General features: G+C 40.0%; 1 protein-coding gene and 1 long non-coding RNA gene across 11 annotated transcripts in view; one reads left to right on the top strand and one right to left on the bottom strand.

Moving 5' to 3' along the window:
• The window catches only part of dlg2 (discs, large homolog 2 (Drosophila)), a 268677-nt gene that overhangs the window by 167342 nt on the left and 82369 nt on the right, over positions 1-18966 (bottom strand). The window lies entirely within an intron of this gene.
• LOC119030776 lies at positions 4698-9966 on the top strand. Its single transcript, XR_005078410.1, has 3 exons — positions 4698-4942; positions 8988-9066; positions 9787-9966. It is a non-coding gene; the product is annotated as an uncharacterized LOC119030776 (long non-coding RNA).

Genomic DNA, 18966 nt, shown 5'->3' with positions numbered 1-18966 from the left:
TAAGGGCACAATGCACTAGTGACCGAAAAGGCAAGATATCGAAATGTATAAGAGAGAATTACTGACCTTTCCAGATGTGTTCTCCAGTCCTCCAGAAACTTCTTTATGATGCAATATCCTGTTATATGACAATGCATATGCTTTATGAGTAATGTAGGCATTTGAATGTGTGTTACCCAGGAAGGACATTAGGAAGATCTAAAAGTATTTCTTGCATAAAATTTCAAATAAGCTAAGTAGTGTTACTATATTACAGGTATCATTGCAAACATAATAGATAATTAATGATTTTATTTGTTTGTTCTTCTTTTTTTATTATATTTTTGTAGCATTTTTATACTTAGATTTTAAGCCTGGATGTTACCCATGATGGACAGTTTGGTACTTTTGAGCTTAATAGCTCTTCAAATTTTCATGTCTCACAATAAATACTCATATAAGTGAGTAAAGAGAGGAGAGTTGAGTTTTATTAGTGTTTTAAAATGAATATTTATTTTTTACATTATCAAAATGTTTTTTATACACCAGAATTGACATGCCATGTCTTTGACAGTGCATCCTCATTTTCATCTAATACTCCTTTTTCAAAAGTCCCACTTAAATCCACGATGATCAGGCTTCTGTGAGCAATGGGAAAGTGTAAACTCGGCATATCACTGAACTCAATTTACTCTGCTGTAGACACAAGTTTTTATCACCTCGGCTTGGCTTTGATCTAAACATAAGACCTGGGTGAACATGCTAAATTCCACAGGTGGCACATAAATAAATAAAGAATTTGGGATGCGGTCTATTGATGATATTTTATTACTCAGCGTTGGAGGTGGAGCCCTGTTCATTCCTATGAAAGCTGCTCAGTGGTGTTTTGAAGACAAAAAAGCTTGACTTTCTGGCTTCAAAAATATGAGCCATCTTACTTTCAGTTTAGCGCCTGGCTAACTTGAACGGGGATGCAATAATTTAGTCAAACTCTGATGGTGAAATGAGGAATTTTGCAAGGGTTGTGACACTGAAATCAATTTATCCACCATTTTACAGGCCCTTCTTTCGCAATGGGTCTGGTGTTGTTTTTTCTTCTGTCATGTAATATATTACCAGTGAGGTCAAATAAAGTCTGCTCTCTTGGGGGCTATGAACAGAATCCAGCTGTTCAAGAATTGATAAAATGTGTCCTTTTGGATTCTTAATTGATAGGTCAGTTTTTCCATCCTAAATACCTCCATTCCATTCCAATCATACAGGGTAGGCTGAGTCGGGCTTAACCATCTCCTTGTAATTATTTTCTTACTTGCCACCATTAGTAGTTGCAACAGCTTTATCTCACTCCTACGTTTCAAAGAAGGGACCAGGCCCAGTTACAAAACATCAAAACTCAGAGGTATTTGAGTGTTAAAGACCTTGCTTAAGGAAGCCTGGATACCCTTCCAGAAAACATTTGAAGCATTTAATTTGGGACAGTTCCAGAAGATATGATAATGATTAGCAACAGTCGAGCCACATTGTCTCCAGCATGGCATATGTGCACCTATATACCTCTCCTGATATGGTGTCCTGAAATATCTAATAATATTCTTAGAGCAATGCTTTAAGCAATTAAAATGGTAAATTATAAAGATTAAACATTAAATTGTTTCCAGCACGACATCTCTCATAACATTGTCTGTTTTGCAAATGTTCAGCTATTACTGAACTGTATCACACTTAAAGCACATTCTAGCACACAAAAGGACCTACAGAACCCCATTATGGCAATTAGCATGTATAAATGATTCAGGGGCTGAGGGCTATAAGCCTGTATAGTCCCTGTGTTGAGATGTCAGTGAGAGTGAGAGCAAGAAGTACAGCAGAGAGGGAGGCTGCTGAGGTGAAGACAGAACTGGAAGAAAGAAAGACTTTGCTGCAGTTTTCTGCAACAGACTTCCTACTCCTTACCGCCCCGGACTGCAGGGTGAGCTGGCAGCAAATGTACACACACATGCCAACACTACATGCACATGACCACATACAGCTAGTGTTTCTCCCTCTAACATATCATTTGTAAATACTAAACTGTTAACAGCCTTGCAATCTTTGCTTACCTCCATGAGACTTTCCTTCTCCTACAGCATGCCTGCTGTGTCTAAACTCTGTGTGTGTGTGTGTGTGTGTGTGTGTGTAGATTCAACCTGCTATCTCCCTAGCTGGGAAGGACTCTCATTAAACTACTGCCTGCTCTCTGTCAGCACTCAAACTGGCTTCTCATTGTGCTGGTGTGTGTGTGTGTGCAAGTCTTTTGGAACAGCAATGAATTGCTTCCCCATCGCTGCATCAGTAACTGCAGCAAACAAGTTCCCTCCCACATCCCGACCGGCTGCAGGGAGTTCAGCCAAGAGGGAACCACAGGCTGGACAGACATTGCTACAACACGGACAATTCCTGTGGTGACACACACCCGAAAGCACAAATAACCCTGTGTTCCAATAACCATACCACCATGCTATTTACCATGCCAGAAAAGGATTAAGTAACTCCCAATATGAAGTATGTGAAATGCAGTAGGGGTGGGCAAAAAAATAAATTCCCATAAGAATCAAGACTCGTATCTCCTAAGCTCCAGAACTGACTCACAGATGTGAAAAATTGTTGTTAATGTTAATGTTAATTAATGTGATATGCATGAAACAAAACAAGTGAAACTGAACTGTGAGGGAAGTGTAGCGCCTGGACAATTTCCAGTGCACACATGCTTAGCTTCAAGTTCATCTTCAAAAAAGGCAGCAGTTCTGAGCAGTACTCTTAGTTAATTAATGATTAATTACTTTTTTGTGTTGAATGTGAAGTAAGCCAAGGAAAAAGCCATCACTCGGGGACTAATGTTAAAAGAGTGGAACAGTAATGAGAAAAAAAAAAAAGAAGAAGAAACTGAGCAGCGATTCACAGTGACAAACAAGACCACTCTGCCTCTACTCAGCATCTTGTACAATGGGTTCACACCCCTAAAATGCAGTATGCCAAATATACCAGGATACCCTACAACTACTACTCCAGGTTGCATTTTGCAGTATGCAGACCGGCATGCTTTTCTGGCTTTTTTGACCCACAATCCTCTGAGCAGTGGAAAATTTGCCACAAGTCATGTTGTGTTTCACAAACATATACAAAGCTGAGAGAACACAAAAATTTGACAGCTCACTGACAGATGAAAGATCACTTTTTTGTACTTAAGAACAATACATTAATATATTGTCTTAGGTTTACTCCATCACTAAGATTTTGAAACAAACAGTTTACTTTTTACTGCAAATTAATAGCCATCCCACATACTGTACTGGCTTTCAGTCTCCTTGATTTCTAATAATTGTTGCTGGTTTGAGCCCTGAAAACGTCATATTGGTTGACCCCAAACAAACAGTGATATGTGAAAACAACAGAGATATTTTTCTTTTTTTTTTTTTTTGTCCAATGCAGATTAACTTTCTACCAGGGTCACTGAGGAATTGTGATTTGTAATGTCTAATGCCGTACTTGTAATACTGTTCAACAACTAGAGAAACTGGAAATATGTAACACTAAAGTCTAATTTAGAAGTATAGGACCATTAAAGGGTTTACGATTTGAGCGACTGTTCTGCTAAAGTAACCCGACTAAACTCTAAACGAATCTTTTGACTACCAGGATAAGAGTGAGGAAAAAGGTTTGGTGAAAGCACATGTGATGCAGGGTGCCCCTGTTTGCACATATATACAGAACAGTTTAAAATAGCATTTTCACACTTTAGGGCTACATTATTCAGTGAAACTGTGCAAGTAGCAACACAAAGATGGCCATATTACTGTTTCAGCCACATTTCTGGCTGTGTGGGTATATCCAGGCTGAGAGTAGTGGATTAGCAGTGGAATCCAGTGTTACAGCTCCAGCCATCATTTCGTGTTAGCGTGTGTTTACTTTCATGCAGAGTGAGTGCTCCTGTCATCTCCAAAGATCATGTGGCTCCCGCGCCAGTATTGTCTAATTGTAGTGGACAGTTCAGAGGGAACAATTTCCTTTAAATACATGGTTACCTCCACTAAGAGCTTATTGTTTCACCCATCTATGTTTGTTTCTTGCAGGCATATATACATGGTTTGTATCTATAAGTGAATTCAATTTAATGTGGACTTTAGATCCTGTGATCATGATGAAGCAGTTAGTGGTGGTTTAGAATTTAGAGTGATACAGGGTTTGATATTAGATTAGACTTGAGTGATTTAAAGGGGTTTGCTTGGCCTTGGTGGATGTATGCACTCCACTAAGTTCTAGTTTTGAAAATATTAATGTAATACTTACGTCTGCCGTAGTGTTAATGATTTTTAACTGGATTTGAGCAGAAGTCACCAGAAAAGAGTGCCAATGGATCCATTAATTATTGATGACAGAGAAGGCTCATGAAGGGCCAGTTTGGAAAATGAAGAGGGAGGTAGGGAATAGGAATGGGAACAGTGCTGGCTCTGGCCCATCTGCTGAGGAGGAAGGCAGGCAACACAAGCAAAAGAATAAGAACTTTTACATGATCTCATCATGGCAGCCCTGCCTTCTTCTTTGTGAGTGTGCGTGTTTTGTATTTCCCTGTCTGTATTATTCCTCCTGTGTCTCTCCCCATGTCTGTTCTATGTATGTTTTCATGTGGGCGTGGTTTTCCTTCCACAGGCAGTGCCAGGTGAATCCACTCCACTGATCAACCTCCTGTATAGCCACTGGATTCCCTGCTGCTCATCGCCAGATTGTTTCATCAGTCTATGTGGTTGTTTGCATGCTGGCTCCTATGTATTTTGCCTTTGTGCCATGTGTTTTAGCTTGTGTAGCTAATATTACTGTGTTTTTTCCACCTCGCCTCAGACTGCTGTGCAGTCTCATGTTTTGCTTTCTCCCTGCCTGCCTGTGGACCTGTCTGCCTGTTGCCAGCTCTCCTGTGTTTCCGCTCTGTGTGAGTATGCCAGAGAGACAGACCTCTCTGCACCGTGCCACAGTACCGCTATCGCCCTACAGCGGACGCCGCATCACGACACCCTCACCCTCGCTCTCACTGGTGACTTCACAAACCACGTCTGGATCCCTCCCTTGCACTTGTTTACACATGAACATTAAAAAAGCTTGTTATTTACTGTGAATCTGTTGTCCAGATCATGTATTTGGGTCCAAAGAGTATACAAATCATAACAAACTTATTCAAGGGCTACACCAATACTTGTATTTGTCAGGTCTTGCTGGGCTGCCAGGAATGTAACATTCACATCCTCTCATCAGGGGCTTAATCGTTAATAAAATGTAGCTAGACCAAACTAGTCAATCCGTGAAGCATGCGCTTACTCCCTCACTGGCAGAGACGGAAACGTATTCCAGCATTTTCATTTTTCTGTTCATAATGAACATGTCCATGTTACAGCCTGTCATGAGCCATGAGCCTTACAGTAGCCTGTTAAGCCTGTTAAGCACATGCTCGATGGATGTACCAGTTTGGTCAAGCTACCGGAAGACACGGATGTCAACAAACCTTGCACAAAGACACTATTTTAACTACTTTTTTTTATTCATTTTGAGTCATACATGCTACAGTGCTGTGTTGTAAGGTGTCTGCTGATGTTGCATAACTTTTGGGGTGAGATGTGGAGCATGTTAAGACGCTTAAAACACAGTGTAAATTTCTGACCCCATGCTGTTAGCTGTCAATGGTAACTCTCCGTTCACGGAGCCCTGTAATGGTTGGACCAAATGTGTTCACGTCTTCGGTACTGGCAAGTCAAGGGTAGCTTGAGCAATGAAGCTGCATGTTTGAATCGACCGAAGTTCTCCATTAAGCTCTGGGAAAGCCAGAAGAGAAGTGGCCTCACTCCTGAATCTCAGATTGCCACATATTTTCGAACACAGAGTCATTTTATTCAGTTTTTTATTTTTAGAAACCAATTCCAAGTTAATGAGTGCATAGGGCCAGAGGAAAAAATATGATTATTTGTGATAGTGTCTTGTAGGCTAGATGAGCAGTGATATGAGTCATGCCAGTGCTGATAAAAAGCACATTGCGACTTATAATACACACGATGTGCTGTGCACCAGAATACAATATTTAATGTGCTTCATCCATTCGTTACCCTTGCAGGAATCTTCATTTTATGACTGAAACTATGCACCCCTGCCATTGGTATAATGAAATGCACAAGCTATTGTTAGGCTGGAGGCTAATTCCATTGAGCTTTTGCAGTAGTGAGTGATCAAAGCTTACACTGAGCCTGCTTAGCAGGCTGCATTAACTCTATATCAGCCAAGGTTGAAGGTGGAGGTGATGACAGGGCATGGCTTTGTGCTGACAGGCTTAAAGAACAACTGTTGTAACTAAAATTAATATGATCAGTTTGGAAAGAAGTTTAAAAATGAGTTTTTATTGTAAAAGCCCTGATTTTAGATAGTTGTACCCACACATCATCCCACTTTTAGAAAAGCCATATTACAAGAGAGGTGCACTTGCTCATTGGGCTTCATGTGAAATCACATGCACATCCCTCCCATACCACTTCCCCCTTCACGCACACATGCACACACTCTTGGTCTCTTACCAGTACCTTAAATGCATGTCTGATCTTAGAGAACAGTAGCAGCCAGAAACAGTGGCGGTAATGTAGTAACATAAAGAAAGACTGGGGAAACCACTAAATCTTCAAGGATTAAGAAACAAAACAGATGAATCAGATTGAAAACCAAAACATTAATAAAAAGATTTGTCATTCGATTCAAGGCTCCATCACAGCTCATAGGCAAGCAGACGGGACTGAACTGTCGGGGGGATGTGTGTCTTAGTTGAAGCTGAAGAAAGCAAACCAAGAAAACAATCACTGTGTGTGTGTGTGTGTGTGTGTGTGTGTGCGCGCGCGTGCGTGCGTGTGCTCAAATACACATGAGAGAAATGTACAAGGAAGTAACGGGTCACACCTTGCCAACAAAACTTTGCCGGCTGTGTGATCAACACTGAAATATTTTTTTAAATTTCAAGCATGTTGCACTCCATATTGGATCTAATTTTTTTTTCTCTCTCCCTCCATCACTCTCTCTCTCTCTCTCTCTCTCTCTCTCTCTCTCTCTCTCTCTCTCTCTCTCTCTCTCTCTCTCTCTCTCTCTGTCTCACACACACACACACACACACACACACACACACACACACACAATTACATAACAAACAGCACTCTGCACTCACCACTACCACAGCTCTCTGTAGAGAAACACAAGCGAAGAGTAACACCTCACTATGACAAAAATGCATTTTAACAGAGGGTGCTGTTTCTGAAAACTAGAAAACCTAAAAAGAAAACAAAGTATTAATATGGGCTACAGACTGACTGTAACCTTCTGCAGGCTCAGCCAACATTTAGCTGGTGGTATTTTTCAGGAGTGATACAGACAATGTTAAAGTCAAAAGAAAGAAGATCAGGGCCAAGATACAGGAGCTGGAATTCATTTATAAAATAAAGTAGAAAAACAGTTTTCCACTGGGAAGCCAAAACAAGCTGTGGAGGGACTGGACACAATGATGGACAGTTTACTTGAAAGCTCCTACTTTGTTCATTAACTTAATAGATTTTTTATGGAAGATTCAACACTACAGTCTGTTGAGACACCATCTGTGCCAGCATACCCAGAAACCCCACAATACAGCAACATGAGGAACATGAGGCCAATTATGCACCCGGCCTTGACAGTACACATGAGCGTGTTTTGAAAGTGTGTTCCATCAGTTTTGACAAGATTTTTCCAGTCTTTACTGAACACCTGCACCACGCCTGATGTATCTAGGAGGCATCTATCATCAGACCTGTCCCCAAATAGCCAAATTCCACAGAGTTTAATGACTTATTCTCTGTGGCCTTAACCCCTGTACTGGCCATGTCCATTGAGATGGTTGTCACATTTCACTTCATGCATAGCACAACATCTGGGCCCATTACAGTTTGCTTACAAAACAAAGAGAGGGACAGAGGATGCCACACTCACTATAGTCAACATGGTTGCCAAAAAACAACACATCAGTTGTCACAACACCGCCTCTCTCCATCAAGTGAATGCCCGTCTGTTCACTCTTGTTTTACCTCAGTTTCTATCACTCTCCCTCTTTGCCTTGTGTGCCTCCTCCATCAGTGGTGTACTTTTACTTCTGAAGTGTAGAGTTTCCATAATTATGCAAGTTGTTCCACTGAAAACAATACCTCCTCCTGTTTTGGTTGCACACTGCAAAACTTGCCTTTTTGTGTCATAATCAGCCTTTGATTTTTTGTAAAAGAATCGTGGCCGATGGCAGATCAAATAGCATAGTGAGAGTGAAAATTATAGGGAACGTATCTGTACTGTACACATACAGTGTCATTTTCTACAGTCATTACACTGTGCAATCAGTGTTTAGTTCAGAATGGTAAGTTAAAGCAAAAAGCTATCCATTGCCAGTTTGAGATTCAGATATCCAATGACTAAAATCCTTTATCAGGTTAAAACATACAGAGAGGTGATGCAAAGAAACTGGTTAGCTGGAATTGTTTCAGTGTGTTACCCTCCAGCTGGCGGCAATTGCTTATATAAACTCTGAAATTTCACTTTGCATATTACAATCCTATAATATTACTATTTCTGGAATCGTTAACAGTACTGAGCCCTAAACACAGGAGAAGAAACATTCCCATTAAAAGAGAGTTACAGGTTTTACTCTTCTATATGTACTGTAGTGTTTCATTTCTCTTTTGGAGTTACAATGTTTACATCAATCAACATGCATCCTGTTTTAAGGAAGTGACTTCACAATGGTGTATGTGGGAGGATGAACCAGTTGGCAAACTGAATGTAGGGGGAGGTATTAAAGATGTTGTATAGAATATATTTTTGGTTCCAGCCTCCCTGTTACCATGGTAACTATCCATCGATTCAGCAGCATTAGTGAACAGAGACCAAACAGATCCCCGCCCCCTACATTTCTTACTTATTTATTTCTTCCGCAGAGTGTGAAGTTGACCTGAAGAAGGAAGAGAAGGAAAGACGGGGTTTGGATGAGTGGAAGATGGAATAAAAAATTTGGAGGTAGATGAGTTGGGATGAGGAGGAAACTGTTCATCAATGACTGAAGTTGGCATCCTAAATACAGTCACGGATGAATCTACAGGATGGCTAAAACGTAGTGTATCTGTTAGAACCTCGCCTGTATGAAGGGACTACTCATACAGGACAAGAGGGTACATCTGTCTGAGCTCATTAGCATCAGGGTGGACTACTGACACTGAATCCCTCACTACTGCAGGAATGCTACTACACAGATCTACACAATGAAATAATCTAACACAAGGATAATTGTCCCATCACTGCTGATTCAAACCAAACACTTCCCCCTTTGAAATTTCACATTAAAGCATTTAACTGGCCAAACATAGGCTGACGTTCATTCTGGAGTATGCTAGTCAAATAAAACGTAAACCCACCATGAGGTCATGTAGTAGCATTAGATATATTGATCCCAAACCATCTAAATATGGACGTCACAGTTTGGTGCATGCAGTTGCACTAAGATTATGTTTAACTTGGTCAGTCACACTATGATGAGAGTTTCACAGCTGTAACATCCTGGTCTCTTCACCACTCTAGTGCAAGATTGTTCCGTCATGTTCGGGGATTATCCCTGTGCTCTTGCTAAAGCCCAGTTTATTATTTCAGTGTCATCTAGGGTTTTGTTTACAGCGTGTTTTGTGCTCCAGAGTTTTTTCTATGGCTAGACGCCATCTCATCTCTATGTCTTTTCCTCTCTAGTAGCAGCATCTCCCTGCTCAGGTTGCAGCTTCACCCATCTCCCTGGACTCCCTCCTCATTGCCTACATACCAGTCCATCCTGTCTGCCTGGACTCTCTCCACATTGCCACCAGTTTCCTCGATCCTGCCTGCCTGCCCTCCTCAACCCAGCATCAATTTATTTACGTTAATAAACCTTTGAAATCATTCTTAATATCTCGAGTCTCTGCATCTTGGGTCTAACTAAAAACCTCAAAGCTCACAGAGTATAAACATTCTGATCAACAGTTCAATCTAGAAGTAGTAATGCAAAATTGTTTGCCAACTATCATTAATCAACAAAAGCAGGAGAGGACACACAACAAGAATGAAAAGGAAGACACTGTGGTAATAAAAAATTCACAAGTGAAACCATAATTTACAAAATGAACATTATACTAAATTGAATAAAACTTGCAAGTAGCGATTGAGACCATCAACTCATTAGAGAACTGTTCACCGAGGTGAAAAAATAAAGCTTCTATACTGTCTGATTTATTTGTGAATCATGTTGAGCCGCCTCCTGTTGGGCATTAGTGAGTATGCATGTTTTGAGGCACTTCTGTATTGGCTTCACTTTTCAGACTGCAAAACACAGCAGCCATATACAGCAGCCACCGCTTATCTTTGAAACACTGTTGTTTCTGGGCTGTCTTCATCAAAGGTGTCAGCGTGTAGTATGGGGATGAAAAAATTCTGCGGAGGCAAAGCTGGGTGGAATGATAGAGCAGTCTTAATTGAAACAGATCTCAAGCCTGCGTCCAAACCAGTTTGGCCACACCTGTTTTTTTCAAATCTATGGCAAAGTTCTGCCAAAAGCTTTGTCCTCTGCTCTACCAGAAATCCTCTCGAGCCTTCAATCTTAGGATATCTATAAGTAACCACCTAACCTTCTCTGGCTGTGAGGGCCTTTTTAGAGTTCCCTCACCCGTACCAACTTACTTCTTGTAATTGGTCACTTTGGTGAATTGAGGGTCCATCTATCGAATAGACTGAGAGAGGAGTTGGTCTGCCTCCCTGCTTATCATCTGTAAATCACCAAACTGCTGCTGTCACTCCTTAGGTCTTGTACCCTAAAAGTGACCAAATTGCCTCTCTGACCTTCTATGGAAACGTAAACATTTAGATATCTCCTACCATCTGGCATGAGGATCAAACTCAGTTTTAGTGGCCTGGTCTTCTCCTTTAACACACACACAGCTGAATAATGACTCCGGGGTCCCCTGGACCTGTAAACCCAACACCGGCCACATTCCTTAACTCACAAAAGGAGAAGCAACTGGTCATAGTTAAATCATAGATCAGAATTTGTCGCCGTCCAAATACCTCAACACCAAACCTTGATGTTAAGCTGATTTCTGATCAGTATACAAACAATTAACCATCTGGCAACCTAACCACTTTATTGAATTCATAAATGAGAATGAAAGGAGGGCAAAGAAAATCAGAAGACATCTGACTATTTTCCCTTTACAGAGGTCCATCTTTTTCACCCCTCTAGAGAAGCAGAGCTGTTTCCAGGCAACACAAGTGATGTCAAGTTTACCCAGCAGGCTGCCCTGTAGTGGGAGGAAAGTTGTATCATTGTTGCAGGAGACTGGATTTTTATGCTGGCCAGGCTCTAAAAAGAATTCTTAGCTGTTAAAATATGCAATTCATAGACTGACACAGACATAGATAGACAGATACATTAACTTAAATCTAATTCATCTTTCCATATTTCATGAGTTAGGAGAAACCAGAATATAAATCTGGTCTCTGGTCTTCTAGTATTTCTTCCATTTCAGATGACTCCCACAATTCATAATGTAACCCTTTTTTGCTGATGATGTGTTTGATATTAGACTGGGCCTGTAATTTATAAAAAAAAAAAAAAAAAGAACTATGACTAATATCAAGCTGTATGACAGTCTTATTTGAGAAGAAGCATTAGCCGAGTGTCAATACGCAAAACATAATTATGAGGCCTATTAATGTGGATGTTTGCATTTTGAGTGAATCTTCATCAGATAATGCATGCACACATCCACATCAGAGAGAATCCACTTAATTTTGTTGTTGAATATTTCTCTATGTTCAAAAACACATTAGATAGTTAGATAAATGTTAATTGGAGCCATAAACAAAAAGATGCGGCTGGGTGCTACAATTAACAGTGTTCTTTTTTCCCCAAGTTTATACTTTTTCATTCCCTTTCAGAAATACTACAGATCCTGCTATCTGCATATAAATGCTGTGGTTCAGTGTACAAACACATTTTTCATTCATGCCTTTAGTTTTTGTTTCATTCGATTACCTGTAGACATTTATTTAGTTGTTTTTTTTTTTGTTGTTTTTTTTGTTTTTTTTTAATTAAAGAAATAGTGCACAGAGACTTCTGGTTGTGTGATGCACAAGCCAACATAAACCCCTGAGATACTGTCCAAAAAATACAGAATTATTCAGCAGCATGAAACAAGAGTGTGATGGAAAGACTCCTAAAGATTAGCTCGCCTGGAAGATCTAGCAAAAAAAAACGTTGAAAGCCAACTCTGGGGAAAAAAAAAAAAATTAAGATTCAACACTAACTGCTCAGAATAGTAAAGCTACATCTTCTCACTACAACGAGGAAACCAAGACTCCATGTTTTCAAAGGAGTTAAAAGATCTAAACAGCTCCCTTAGTCTGAGGATAAGCGTAGTTGGAAAAGCACTAATGATGCAGATGAGTAAACTATTTAGGCACAGACTCATGTCATGTTTGCAGTGTGTTACATAAGAAGTAACTCAGTAACTGTTATTGCTCAGTGCTAACTTGCTTCGTGTTCCTGTCCACTACCTAGTCAGTGGGGGTCTACCACCCTGACCAATAGTAGGTCCAAGCTGGGTCTCTTGACAGTCTTTGGTGTGAAAAATGGGGAATCCTGGGGAGTTCAGTACAGGGTCCATTTTTAATCTACAATGAACAACTTCATATGTGCGTCCCAACACAACAATGGACAAAGAAACTGAGGCAGATGCATATTGTGAAAGAAATAACTGCACAATTATACTTGAAAAGAGATATACTTGTGCCCCTTGTGCTTTTTATACATTTATTTATAAATGTCCCCTTCTTGAGAACTGATTGTTTGGCTAATTGAAAATGTTGAAGGAGCTTTGCTGTCAAGGAAGTTTTCAGATTGTATGTGATGAATGTTTTACCTTGAGTCTTAATAAAATGAGTTAAAAAAGTGCACAGCACACAGAATGCAGATCTACTTTAACTAACAGAGTAAATACAAACAATAACGTAAGTGTTAACCCTTAGGAGTCCAGGGTATAATTGGCTGTTTTTGACTACTTTTGATTTTACCATTATACTTCACCTTAATAACTATTTACCTTGCTTTGTTTGGTGTCACTATTTTCAGCACAACCTCACATTTGTGAATCTACAGTTATTGTGTTTCATTTTGACATACTGTATTAACACATTGGAACTAAATTAAAATAAAAAAACTGTCTGTGTCTCTGTCACCGTCCCTCCCACAGCTTCCCCCGTTCCTCAGCAACCAAATCATGTGATTTATTATATAATTTTGTGATTGGTTGGTGTGATGCCTTTTTCCACCAACAGGAACGTGTTTTTTTTGCTTGCAAATACTTCCTGCTTGTGGACACTTTCGCAAGAGCAGCCTGTTTTTATAATGTGATGGCAATGTTAGCAAAACAATGTGGCAGAAAATATTTATCATAACTCCAGTTTTACTTGGCCCATCAACACAATTTAAAAATGTGTATATAGTTTGAAGGCCGCACCAACACATAAAGTCGGAACTGAGAGTCACAGAGGCAACTAGTGTTAAATACTTTATCTATTTAATACTTTCTCCCAATGTATACCTATTCACATGTCCATGTATTTATGTGAAAAAATCTACAATCCCTAGAATGTGACATGCAATATACATAAGGGTTGCTTTGCTCCTGTTCACCAGTCTTATATAGTGACAGTTCTTCATTCATCTGTCTGTCTGTATGTCACCTACATGACAGATTACCTCTTAAACTGACCATCATGGCCAACACTGCCCACAGAGTGGTGTTTTCCTGTCTCCTGTCTTTGGCGAGCATGAACATTACAGAAACTGGAAGCATTATATTCAGGTAATAGCTGAGTTTTCTTATGTTTTCTGTTTTGTTCGGCTGATTAACATGTAGTATGTAAATAACCACAGCTATACAGTATAAATATGTCAGAAACAGTTGTTATTATAGTCAGTGAACTCTATGAACAGCAACAATGGTAGAGTATCAACACGCTCATGTAGGAGTGGTGTCTTCCTGTGTCCCCTCTATTTTCCTCTAATGCTGGCCTGTAGCGTGGCACTCATCATGCCCCAAAGCATTACATAACGGCTATGGCTATGGAATGAAAATTGCATACCATTAAGCTGTGCACATTCATTCACACATGGAGATGAATATTCAGTGTGGTGCAAAATCTCATGACCTGAGCGCTGAGAGATTGTGCTTCATGTTTCCTAAATTTGTGCATGAGTTTTGGTTTGGGGCCTTTTTCCACCAATAGTAATGTGTTTTCTTGCTTGAAAGCACTTCCTGCTTCTGGACACTTCCGTGACAAAAGCCTGTTTCTTCCTGCACCAAACGTGCAGCAAACGTGACAGCAATGTTCGCGAAAAAGCGTGGCGGATATTATTTATCATAAGGCCGGTTTTGGATATGCCGGCACGTCCGTCGACTCATGAGGTAGGGCTTTGGGGTGGGCTAGCAGCTAGTTACACACGAACATCCACAGATTCCAAAGCAGGTTTTCAGCACCACAGGTAAAGGTGCCAGTCCATCTAGGCCCTGTTAAAGATGGAAAAATTAAACATGCTGTTTTTTCTGGCGAAAAATCTTGACTAGATTTGTTGCCACTTACCACACAGTTCCTATTCGCACAATGTGTGTGTGTGTGTGTTAATTTAATTCTGTTTGACTGTTGTATTTGCACTATTTTATAAGCTGTTATTTGTTGCTAATAAAAGTTGTTAATATTGTGCATGTTATGTTGTTATGTTGTTTTTCAGTATTAGTGTTTGGTATTCAGTTTCTGAGCGGTGTAGGCACAAGCCAACAGTTTGGTGATGCCGTCTGAGCCTTACGTCATATTTTTTAATTAGTCAGGGTAATATCATATACTGCAGTAAAAAACAGAGGAGGTTTGACTGTATTAACATTTGGATACTGCCCAACTCTGGCGGAAACCAGATTGAAATTTTTCAAAGGAGTATGATTGTCGTTCATAAAAGGTATCAGTTGAGTGGAGATTTCTTTTCAAATCTTGGATAAAAAAGGCAGCTTTGAGATTGGTCTAAAATTACTTAAAAGAGAGCGATCTAGAGAGGGTTTCTTTAAAAGAGGATAAACAGTGGCATGTTTAAAATAGGAGGGGAAAATACCAGTAGACAAAGAGCAGCTGAATGGAGTCCACCTGTGTGTAATCCAGTCTCAGTATCATTACAGCTGTTCTGTGAAGGCCTCAGATGTTTGTTAGAGAATATTAGTGAACAGCATCATGGATTCCAAAGAACACACCAGATAGGTCAGGGATAAAGTTGTTGAAAAGTTTAAAGCAAGGTTAGGCTGTGAAAAAAATATCCCAAACTTTGAACATCTCACCCCGAGATTCCATCAGATACGTGTCCACTGCGTTATGGCTCTGATCTGGTTTTGCTCCGCTGTCCACTGTCCAGCAACCCCCATCGATTGCGCTTTGAGTCCGCCATGGGGCAGTACAGACAGTTGCCGTCATGAGACCGAGGAGTTCCAACGACTATCACATAATCATTCGCGACCACAGTTAGGTATGTGTTATAAAAACAAACAACACAAAGTGTTCCCGACCGGATTAGTAGAAGAGCTTGTGTTTGGCTCTTTTTTGAGATTTGTGTGCTGGTGTCAACACAGAGTGTTTTATTTTGAAAAGTAACCAGATGTTATATTATTGTTGTTTTGATGTGTGACTTCCTGTCTGCTTGGTGCAAAATTCAGCTGAATTGCTGCATTGTGCTCCGGCATCCGCCAGATATAGAAGTCCTGCATATCTGTTCCAGAGGGCTTTGGACTGCCGGAGCTGGGACAGAGCAGATACAAAGCACACCGTACCTGCCGGAAGTTAACACATATACTAAAGTGAAACCTATTGGCTCCGCTGTTGGGGCAGAGACATAGCGCAGCGGACATGCATCTGGTGGAATCTAGGGGTCATGGAACAGTAAATATCACCCTGAACACACCTTTTCTTTAGCATGGACAGGAGAGCTGGTTAGAGTTGATGGGCAGATGGATGGAGCTAAATACAGGGCAATCTTGGAGGAAAACGTGTTAAGAGTCTGCAAAAGACTTCAGACTGGGGCGGAGGTTCACAGTCCAGCAGGACAATAACCCTAAACATACAGCCAGAGCTACAATGGAATGGTTTAGATCAAAGCATATTCATGGGTTAGAATGGCCCAGTCAAAGTCCAGACCTAAATCCAATTGAGAATCCCTGGCAAGACTTGAAAATTGCTGTTCACAGATGCTCTCCATCCAATTTGACTAAGTTTGAGCTATTTTGCATGGAAGAGTGAGCAAAAATGTCAGTCTCTTCATGTGCAAAGCTGGTAGAGACATATCCTAAAAGATTTGCAGCTGTCACTGCAGCACCCTTCCACTTCACAATTCTGCACCACTTTGTGTTGGTCTTTCATTTGAAATCCCAATTCAATACATTTATGTTTGTGGACGGAACATGACAAAAGGTTTAAGGGGTATGAATACTTTTTGCAAGCCACTGTATAAGGCTCAGTTGGCACTAAAACTTTGATGCCAAATTAAGAATACAAACTTGCACACAAAGTAAAAAGGCTAAAATAAGTATTTGAGAACAAATGAGAGTAAGACAATACATCGAAATAAAAAGGTCAACAAGAAAAAGAAGACAAGAAAAAGATGCAAATGAAAGAGATGAAAAGAAAAACTCAATTTAGCCAACATTTTATTTTTATGAATTTGAGTAAGATTATGTGAGAGTTTCACAATTCCTCCAGTCCACGATTTTTCAGCACTGATGGTTATGCTATTGTTAGATATAGACTGTTATGCCCTGCAAACTGTCATTTACATTTTGGTTGAGGTGTACTTGAACAAACCATGAGGTCCCCTGCACACATATCCTTTGCCATATGAATTGATGTAGGTTTTAGATTTTAAGACATGTACCTGAATGCACCTTGAAGCCCCTTTGAGTGTGACTCTGGCGCAGACAGACAGCAGAGGACAGAAGCATTGATACATAGCTACCAGCATATTTTTTTACTAAATGACTTTCAGTACAATCCGTCAGTGTGGCAGAGAGTCTAATGGGGGCTCATTCATCCCGGGACATACATAACACAGATACATATCACTGATTCAAACACAAGTATGGCTGGGTATCAATCAAAAATTTTCAATACCGGTACCAATACCAATACCTTCACTTCGATACCAGTTCCTGAGCGATACTTTTTTTTCGATACCTATTTTATAATATCAATTCTAACAAAAAGAAAATTACCAAAGACATTACAGTACAAAGGTGTTTAACCAGCCGACCCAATTGATGAGCACAAGCTAAGCTTTAACTGTTACTGTCAATCTCTAGTTAGCTTTTGATTTAGCTAGCTACCAAGTCATAAAATAAAGCTACACAGTAATATCTTAAGTTAGTGTTACACACCGGAATCCGGTGCTGGAGATTTTGAATCAGGCCACTCGGACTCTGTAACTTCCACAGGTGGACTTAAATGCTGAAAGGAAGATGGCTGCGGTCCACTCTTCTTGCAGTCAAACACAGAGCAACTTTCTGCTCTTAAATTGATTCTGTGCACGGTCAGGTGCTTCATCAAATTTGTCATGTTGCCAGCCATAGCAACGATGACTTTGTTGCATCAATCTTGCTAAAATGGAGCCACCCTTTTGACCTCCGTGGCATTTTTTAACCAGTTCAACAACACACACAACTACAGTTGACAACACAGATACACCTGAACCCCGTCTGTGGGCGTAAACACAAAACGTCTCTGGTAACCACGTATGTATTTTTTCCTGCATGCCGCAATAACGTGTAACATTACAGCCATTCACCAGCAGCATTATCAGATCATGATCACGTGATTAACCTCTGGGGACCAAAACTTTGCACCGAAAGACAAGGCATATTTTAATACTTAGTACTACCAAAGCATTTCGTTCGTAGCCATAAAAGAACAGAAGTTCGTTACCCAGCCATAAACACACACAAACACACATGCACGGATACACACACAAACACACACACACACACACACACACACACACACACACACACACACACACGGACCCTACCTATCATAATCTAACCTTCTCTCCTGAAGTCTTATCATGTCATAACATACACCATTATACCTGCTTTAAGTAACTGACTGTGTCTCTATCTATTATGTCCATTTTTGTTATCTCCCAATACCACTCTCTTTTTTTGTCATGCTATTTCACATATGAAATAAATAAAAAGTGAAAAAAAAATCCTAGCCCACATTTACCAATTGGTGGACTCAATTTCTGACTCATACATATTATACAACTACATTTGCAGGAGTTGTAGAAACCATGTATGGGAGAAAATGAGACACATTATGTATCTGCAACTTAGAAGCTGATACCCTGTGCATGAAGTAACAACACATGGCATTCTCTCTACTCTCTTGAGCAGTTTACATCACCACGATGTCAACGATAGGGAAGTAAGCCACATTAAATCATCTTGAACTTTACTGTGTATTCTACATTACTAACAATTCATTGATCAGTGGAAATGACTTGCAGTTCAGTCCAGATGTGGGATTATAGGTGAATTAAATTCTGGCTAATTTCAATCATTTTTCTATTCAAAATCAAAATAATGATGGCTGATTTTAGCCATACATGCAGTTATCATTTAGACTTCTAGATCTCTTCTTTCAGTTCTCTCATATTTTTTGGCCTTTTCTTGGCTTAATTGATAAGACACCATTAAGAGGTGACAGGAAACAGGATGATTAGATTAGATTAGAGTAGATTAGATTCAATTCGATTAGATTAGATTAGATCAGATCAGATTAGATAAAGTTGGCTTTAATTATCCCACAACAGGG

The sequence above is a fragment of the Acanthopagrus latus genome, chromosome 13, assembly GCF_904848185.1.
Source record: "Acanthopagrus latus isolate v.2019 chromosome 13, fAcaLat1.1, whole genome shotgun sequence".
Lineage (NCBI taxonomy): Eukaryota > Metazoa > Chordata > Actinopteri > Spariformes > Sparidae > Acanthopagrus > Acanthopagrus latus.
This window is presented reverse-complemented; position numbering and strand designations above follow the sequence as displayed.